Genomic DNA, 9,936 nt, shown 5'->3' with positions numbered 1-9,936 from the left:
ACCTAGTAATTTAGGGTTGTCTCTATAAGTTACCTGAAACCTACAGGATATAGAAAAGCCTTTGTTCAAACACTGCACAGAGGGAAACAAAGTGAGTTCAAGCATTTCTAGAAACTTTACAATAACTCAAGGAAGAATTTTCTTCACTATTTTGAAAGGTAGAATTGAACTTAACAAGTAGAGATGAATGGTCAAATATTAGGACAAACAATTCTATTAGGTAAAACTAAAATTTCATATAAATTACCCAAGGATATTTTTATTTAGAAATCTATGCAATGTTGGATATATCTCCTCAGTTTCAAAATGCATGCAAACATCTCATCTGGGAGACAAGGTGGCGAGGTAGAAAGACTTCTAGTTTGCCTCTTCCCACAAAAACAGCAACATCATAACTAACTGCTGAACAACCATGGACGAAAAGACTCAAAACTACCAAAAATGGTATTCTACACATAAAGACAAAGAAGAAACAAGAAGACAGTAAGAGGGTCACCTTCACAAAATAGTCAAATCCCATATCCACTGGGTGGATGACAGACAAACTGGAAAATAATTATATGCAGAGGTTCTTCCACAGGAGCGAGAGTACTAAGCTTCATATCAGGCTCCCAAGACAGGGGGTAAGGCAATGGGAGGGGGAGCTACCAGAGCATTTGGCTTTGAAGGCCAGAGAGGTTTGAGTGCAGGAGCTCCACAAGGCTGGGGGAAACAGAAATCCACTCTTGGAAGTTCCACACAAGGTTTCAAGGGCACTGGAACCAGGGAAAAGCAGTGATTCCATAGAAGTTAGGGCTAGATCTACCTGTGAGTCTTAGAGGGTCTCCAGAGGAAGCAGAGTTGGTTGTTACTCACAATGGGAGCAAACACTAATGATGACTGCCCCAGGGAATACTCACCAGTGTGAGCTCTCTGGGAGGTTGCCATTTTAGTACCCACCCAACGCAGACTCCAGTACTGGGATGCCTCAGGACAAAACCAACAGGGTGGAAACAGTCTCACCCATCAGCATACAAGTTCCCTAAAGTCCTCCTGACCCAACAGTCACCTATAAACACACCACTTGACATCCTCCTGCTCATCAGGACAAAAATCCCACTCCACCTACCAGTGGGAAGTAACCAGTCCCAGCCACCAGGAAGCCTACACAGGTCCCTGGACCAACTTTACCCACCAGGAGAGAAATACCAGAACCAAGAAGAATTATGATGCTGCAGCCTGAGGACTGGGGGCCACAAACATAGAAAGTCAGACAAAATCAGATGGCAGAGAAATTTGTTCCAGATAAAAGAACTAGAAAAAAACATAGAAGACTAAGTGGAGGTAGGCAATATACCAGAAAAACAATTCAGAGTAATGATAATAAAAATCATACAAGATCTCAGTAAAAGAATGGAGGCACAAACTAAGAGGATACAATAAACATTTAATAAACAGCTAGAAGCTTTAAAGATAAAAATAAAGAACTGAAATGAAAAACACACTAGAAGGAATCATAACAGAATAAATGAGGCAGAAGAATGAATAACTGAGCTGGAAGACAAATTGGTGGAAATTACTACCACAGAAGAGAATAAAGGAAAAAAAGGATGAAAATGAACATAATCTGGGAGAACACTGGGACAACATTAATGCACTAACATTTTCATTATAGGGGTTCTAGAAGAAGAAGAGAGAAAAAAGGGGCCTGAGAAAATTATTGAATAGATAACAGTCAAAAACTTTACTAACATGGGAAAGGAAACAGGCACTCAAGTCCAAGAAGCACATAAAGTCCCTTATAGGATAAATACAAGAAGAACACACTAAGACACAAACTAATCAAATTGGCAAAAATTAAAGAAAAACAATATTGAAAGCAACAAGGGAAAAGCAAAAAATAGCATATGAGGGATTTTTTCAGTAGAGACAATGAAGACCAGAAGGGAGTGACACCATATATTTAAAGAGATGAAAGGAAAAACTTTCAACCAAGAATATAGTATCCAGCAAGGCTCTCTCTTCTGATTTGATGAAGAAATCAAATGCTTTACAGTCAAGAAACAGCTAAGAAAATTCAACACCAAACCAGTTTTACAAGAAATGCTGAAGGAACTTCTCTAGATGAAAAAGAAAAGGCCACAGGTAGGAACAAGAGAATTATGAAATGGGGAAGCTCACTGGTTAAGGCAAAGAGACAGTAAAGGTAGGAAATCATCAACACACAAATATAATATCAAAAGCAGAAATTGTGAGAAGAGCAGAGTACAAATGCAAAATATTTGAAGCACATAATATATATATATCAAAACCTAATGGCAACTGCAAACCAAAAATCTATAATGAAGCTTGTCACAAGATACAAAGAAGGACACTACCTCATGACCAAGGTATCAATCCAAAACGAAGATAAAAAGATTGTAAATATACAGGCACCCAACATAGGAGCACCTCAATATATAAAGCAAAAGCTAACAGCCATAAAGGAGAAATTCACAGTAACACAATAATAGCAAGAGGGGACTTTAGCACCCCATTTGCATTGTGAACAAATCATCCAGATAGAAAATAATTAAGGAAATAATGGGGCCTTAAAATGACACATTAGGGCAGATGGACTTAATTCGTATTTATAGGGCCTGCCCCTACTCCAGTACTCTTGCCTGGAAAATCCCATGGAGGGAGGAGCCTGGTAGGCTGCAGTCCGTGGGGTCGCTTAGGAGTCAGACACGACTGAGCGACTTCACTTTCACTTTTCACTTTCATGCATTGGAGAAAGAAATGGCAACCCACTCCAGTGTTTTTTCCCGGAGAATCCCAGGGACGGGGAAGCCTGTTGGGCTGCCGTCTATGGGGTTGCACAGAGTCGGACACTACTGAAGCGACTTAGCAGCAGCAGCAGCCATCAGAAAGCAACAGAAAACAAATTCTTCCCAAGTGCACAGGGAACATTTTCCAAGATAGATCACAAGCTGAACCACAAAGGAAACTTTTGTAAATTTCAGGAAATTGAAATCATATCAAGCATCTTCTCAAACCACAACACTATGAGATTAGAAATCAATTAGAAGGGGGAAAAAACTGTAAAAAACACAAACAATGGAAGCTAAACAGTATGCTACTAAACAACCAATGGACCAATTAAGAAATCAAATATGAAATAAAAAATACCTAGAAAGAAATGAAAATGAAAACATGATGATCCAAAACTTACAGGATACAGCAAAAAAACAGTCCTAAAGAAGTATATAGCAATATCATCTTAGGAAACAAGAAAAAAACTCAAGTAAACAACATAACCTTGCACTTAAGGCAACTAAAGAAAGAAGAACAAAATAAACCCAAAGTTAGTAGAAGAAGAAAAAAAATCACAAATATCAGAGCAGAAATAAATGAAATACAGACAAAAACAGTAGAGAAGATCAGTGAAAATAAAATATGGTTCTTTGAAATGATAAATTTAATAAGCCTTTAGCTAGAATCATCAAGTAAAAAAAGACTCATCAATAAAATTAGAAATGAAAAAGAAGTTACCACTGACACTGTAAAAATACAAAGAACCATAAAAGACTACAACGAGCAACTATTTGCCAATAAAATGGACCATCTAGAAGAAATGGGCAAATTCTAAGAAAGGTACAAGCTTCTAATACTAAACCAGAAAGAAATAGAAAATATAAATAAACCAATCTCAAGTACTGATATTGAATTTAAAAACTTCCAAAAAAAGTCTAAGACCAGATGGCTTCACAACTGAATTCTATGGTTTAGAAAAGAGATAGCATCCACCCTTCTGAAACTATTCCAAAAAAACTTCAGAGTAAGGGACACTCTGAAACTTATCTTATGGGACCACCATCATCCTGATACCAAAACTATACAATGAAAAAAAGGAAAATTATAGGCCAATATCAATGATGAACATAGACACAAAAATCCACAACAAAATACTAGGAATCCAACAATACATTAAAAGGATCATACACCATGGTCAAGTGGAATTTATCCCAGGGATGCACAGATATTCAATATCTGCACATCATCATTATACATCATATAAACATATTGAAAAATAACAACTGTATGATCACCTCAATAGATGTAGAAAAAACTTTTGACAAAATTCAATACCCATTTATGATAAAAACTCTCCAGAAAGTGGGCACAGAGGGAATAGACCTCAACATAATGAAGGCCCTATGTGACAAACTTATTAGAAAAGATCCTGATGGTGGGAAAGATTGAAGGCAGGAGAAGAGAATGACAGAGGACGAGATGGTTGGATGGCATCACCTACTCAATGGACATGAGTTTGAGCAATCTCCAGGAGATGGTGAAGGACAGGGAAGCCTGGCATGCTGTAGTCCATGGGGTCAAAAAGAGTTTGACATGACTGAGCAACTGAACAGCAACAGATGACAAATTCACATCTAAAATCATATTCAGTGGTGAAAATCTGAGCATTATCTCTAAGATCCGGGAAAAGACAAGGATATCAATTCTCACCACATTTATTCAACAGTTTTAGAAGTTCTAGCCATGACAATTAGAGGAGAAATAAGAGGAATCCAATTTGAAAAAGAAGTAAAACTGATTGTTTAGAGATGACACAATAACATAGGATTATATGATGACACAGGGAATCCTAAAGACACTACCAGAAAACCATCAGAGCTCATCAATGAATTTGGTGAAGTTGCAGGACAGAAAACACACAGTTACATTTCTATACACTAACATTGAAAGATCAGAAAGAGAAATGAAGTAAACAATTTCATTTACCATTGCAACAAAAAGAATAAAATACCTAGAATTAAACCTACCTAAGAAGGTGAAAAACTTGTACTCAGTAAATCATAAGACATTGATGAAAGAAATTGAAGATGACACAAAAAGATGGAAAGATACAACTTGTTCCTGGATTAGAAGAATCGATATGGTGAAAATGTCTGTACTGCCTAAAGCAAACTACAGATTCAGTGCAATCTCTATCAAATTATCAATGGCATTTTCCACAGAACTAGAGTAAAAGGTTTTACAGTTTGCATGGAAACACAGAAGACCCTGAAGAGACAAAGCAATACTGACAAAGAAATATGGAGTTAGAGAAATCAGACTACCTGACTTCAGATTGTTCTACAGAGCTACAGTAATCAAGACAGTATGGAACTGGCACAAAAACAGAAACATAGATCAATGGAACAGGACAGAAAGCCCAGAAATAAACCCACACATGTGTGCTCAACTAACCTATGATAAGATAAGAATATACAATGAAGAAAAGAGTGTCTTCAACAAGTTGTGCTGGGAATACTGGAAAATTACATGTCAAAGAATGAAATAGCAGAGTCACTAAAACCTTACACGAAAATAAACTCCAAATAGATTAGAGAACTAAATGTAAGACTCGATACTATAAAACTCTTAGAAGAAAACATAGGCAGGACACTGACATAAATTGCAGCTATATATTTTTGGATCCACTCCTAGGGTAATGAAAAATTAAAAAACAATAACAAATGGGATATATTTAAAACATTTGCACAGCAAAGAAAACTATAAACAAAACAAAAATAAAGTGCTCAGAATGGGAGAAAATATCTGAAAATAAAACAGTCAACAAAGGATTAATCTCCACAATATACAAACAGCTCATGCAGCTCAGTATCAAAAAACCCAATCAAAATATGGGTGGAAGATCTAAACAGACATTTCTCCAAAGAAGATATACAGATGGCTAAAAGCACATTAAAAGATGCTCAACATCAGTACTTATTACAGAAATGCAAATCAAAACTACAATGAGGTAGCACTCCACTTGTCAGACTAGTTGTTACCAAAATTCTACAAATAATAGAGGGTATAGAGAAAAGGGAACTCTCCTACACTGTTGGTGGGAATCTAAATAGGTACAATCATTATGGAGAACAGTATGGAGATTCCTTCAGTTCAGTTCAGTTGCTCAGTCCTGTCTGACTCTGCAACCCTGTGGACCACAGCACACCAGGTCTCCCTGTCCATCTCCAACTCCCAGAATTTACCCAAAGTCAGGTCCATAGAGTCGGTGATGCCATCCAACATATCATCCTCTGTCATCTCCTTCTCCTGCTGCCCTCAATCTTTCCCAGCATCAGGGTCTTTTCAAATGAGTCAGCTCTTCATATAAGGTGGCCAAAGTATTGGAGTTTCAATTTCAACATTAGTCCTTCCAATGAACACTCAGGACTGATCTCCTTTAGGATGGACTGGTTGAACCTCCTTGCAGTCCAAGGGACTCTCATGAGCCTTCTCCAACAACACAGTTCAAAAGCATCAATTCTTCAGCTCTCAGCTTTCTTTATAGTCTAACTCTCATGTCCATACATGACTACTGTAAAAACCATAGCCTTAACTAGATGGATATTTTTGGCAGAGTAATGTCTCTGCTTTTTAATATGCTGTCTATTTAATTTCCTTCCGAGGAGCATGTGTCTTTTAATTTCATGGCTGCAATAAAGTCAGCCATTGTTTCCACTGTTTCCCCATCTATTTGCCATGAAGTGATGGGACCAGATGCCATCAACCTTAGTTTTCTCAATGTTGAGCTTTAAGCCAACTTTTTCACTCTCCACTTTCACTTTCATCAAGAGGCTTTTGAGTTCCTCTTCACTTTCTGCCATAAGAGTGGTGTCATCTGTGTATCTAAGGTTATTGATATTTCTCCCGGCAATCTTGATTCCAGCTTGTTCTTCATCCAGACCAGCATTCCTCATGATGTACTCTGCATAGAACTACCACAGGATCAAGCAATCTCACTCCTGGGCATATACCCAGAAAAAAACATAATTCAAAAATACACAGGCATCCCAATGTTTGAGTGAACTCCGGGAGTTGGTGATGGACAGGGAGGCCTGGCATGCTGCAATTCATGGGGTCACAAAGAGTCAGACACGACTGAGCAACTGAACTGAACTGAAGACATGGAAGCAACCTAAATATCCAATGACATATACATCAATAAAGAAGAAATGTATATACACACACACATGAAACACACACACACACACACACACACACACACACACACACACACAATGGAATATTACTCAGCCATATAAAAGAATCAAATACTGCCATTTGAAGCAACATGGATGGACCTGGAGATTATCATACCAAGTGAAGTAAGTCACAGACAGAAAATATTATATGATATCACTTATATGTGGAATCTGCTGCTACTGCTACTAAGTCACTTCAGTCGTGTCCGACTCTGTGTGACCCCATAGACGGCAGCCCACCAGGCTCCCCCGTCCCTGGAATTCTCCAGGCAAGAACACTGGAGTGGGTTGCCATTTCCTTCTCCAATGGATGAAAGTGAAAAGTGAAAGTGAAGTCGCTCAGTCATGTCTGACTCTTAGCGACCCCATGGACTGCAGCCTACCAGGCTCCTCCGTCCATGGGATTCTCCAGGCAAGAGTACTGGAGTGGGGTGCCATTGCCTTCTCTGATGTGGAATTTAAAAAGATACAAATGAACTTATTTACAATATAGAAACAGATTTACAGATTTCAAAAACGTATGGTTACCAAAGGGGAAACATGGGGGTGATAAATTAGGGGACTGGGATTAATATATACACTACTATATATAAAGCAATCAACAAGGACCTACTGTATAGCATATAGAACTCTTGATATTCTGTAATAACTTCTATGGGGAACAATCTAAAAAGGAATAGATAATTGTAAATCTATAATTGAATTGAATATGTAAATGTATGATTGATTGCCAGGAGAAATATTGATAACTTCAGATACACAGATGACACCACCCTTATGGCAGAAAATGAAGAACCACTTGATGAAGGTGAAAGAGGAGAGTGAAAAGTTGGCTTAAAACTCAACATTCAGAAAATTAAGATCATGGCATCTGGTCTCATCACTTCATGACAAATAGATGGGGAAACAGTGGAAACAGTGTCAGAGTTTATTTTTCTGGGCTCCAAAATCACTGCAGATTGTGACTGCAAACCATGAAATTAAAAGATGCCTGATCTTTGAAAGAAAAGCTATGGCCAACTTAGAGAGCATATTAAAAAGCAGAGACATTATTTTGCCAACAAAGGTCCATCTAGTCAAGGCTATGGTTTTTCCAGTAGTCATGTATGGATGTGAGAGTTGGACTGTGAAGAAAGCTGAGGGCTGAAGAATTGATGCTTTTGAACTGTGGTGTTGACTATTGAGAGTCATTGGATTGCAAGGCGATCCAACCAGTCCATTCATTTTTTTAAAATTAATTTATTTATTTTAATTGGAGGCTAATTACTTTACAATATTGTGGTGGTTTTTGCCATACATGGACATGAATCAGCCATCCAACCAGTCCATTTTAAAGGAAATCAGTCCTGAATATTCATTGGAACGACTGATGCTGAAGTTAAAACTCCAATACTTTGGCCACCTGATGCGAAAAACTGACTCAACTGAAAAGACCCTGATGCTGGGAAAGATTGAAGGCAGGAGGAGAAGGGGACAACAGAGGATGAGATGGTTGGATGGCATCACCAACTTAATGGACATGAGTTTGAGTAAACTCCGGGAGTTGGCAATGGACAGGGAGGCCTGGAGTGTTGCAGCCCATTGGATCACAGAGTCGGACACGACTGAGTGACTGAACTGACTGACTGATAATTGAATCACTTTTTATGTATATCTGAAACTATCAACGTTGTAAAATAACTGTATTCTAATATAAAAATTTTAAAAGCAAAATGCATGCAAACATCTAGGTTTTGCTCTTCTATTTCCCCTTAATTATAACTGTTTTACTCTGAACAGTCTTCAAATATCTTTATGATAGTCATCTATGAGTTTGTTGATGATGAAGGGAAAGTGCAAGTCATTTAAAGAATACCATTAGCACACACTTTTAATAAGCTATGATGGGTTGAGCAAAGTTTTGGTCTCAGCCAATTATGTTGTATCTAAAAATATAGGTTCAATTTCTCTATCTACATACATACTAAGACAAATAATTTCAGCTCAAATTATATAGTCATGAAGTAATAAAAATCTTGCCACATGATTAGCAGATAATTTGTTTCTAACTATATTCAAGAATTAGGTGATTGGATCTCAAGATACATTTTGACATAAAAATAAGATGATTTCTAGGTTTCCTAGTTTGATAATTTATCAAGAAGGTGGCTAAAATACCATATATTAATATTTGCAATTAAAATGAACAAAGAAAACAAATACAGTACAAATTAAAGAAAAAACATTGCAATCAAATTAAGAAAATAAAAGTTTACTGGATATAAATTCAATGTTTTGAAGATTTTTAAGAGTATTTTATGTGTTTAAGAGCTTCAAAAATTGATGATACTTTGTGTAAAATTTAAGTGAACTTCAAAATCTCTAGCTTTTTTGTAGCTAAAATTAAGCTCTATCTCTAGAGCTATCCTAAATCTTATTTATAATAATCATTGTATTTTTTTTTTTACTTTATAAATGCACTTTCCTATTAAGAGGAGAAAAGCAATTACAGAATATGTATTTTCACATATGATATCAGGTTGCCTGAAAGATAATTAAAATATGTTCAATTTTGTGAAAAGGGAACTGTACAGCATCGTGTTTGCACCCTCCAAGGAGGAAATTACATTTCTAAATAAGCTTTCTACTTACCATATGGTATCACTAACCAAGGACAATCTTATTTTTATAGACAAAAAACAAAGTAGAAAGTGTTTTGAGAGGCTGTTGGAATACTGTCTATGAAAGCTGATCTTGCTTTACCAAAACTCAAAATTCCAAAGAGAATGTAACATCTCTCTGTCCATTCATTGCTACTTTTTTTTTTTAACATCAGAGACTATGCACTCCCCTAACTCTTTCTCAAACATTCACACATTAGGAAATGTGAATTTTCTAAATAAGAAAACATTGGAATCAAGATTGCCAGGAGAAATATCAA

The sequence above is a fragment of the Bubalus kerabau genome, chromosome 16 (genome assembly GCF_029407905.1).
Source record: "Bubalus kerabau isolate K-KA32 ecotype Philippines breed swamp buffalo chromosome 16, PCC_UOA_SB_1v2, whole genome shotgun sequence".
Lineage (NCBI taxonomy): Eukaryota > Metazoa > Chordata > Mammalia > Artiodactyla > Bovidae > Bubalus > Bubalus kerabau.
This window is presented reverse-complemented; position numbering follows the sequence as displayed.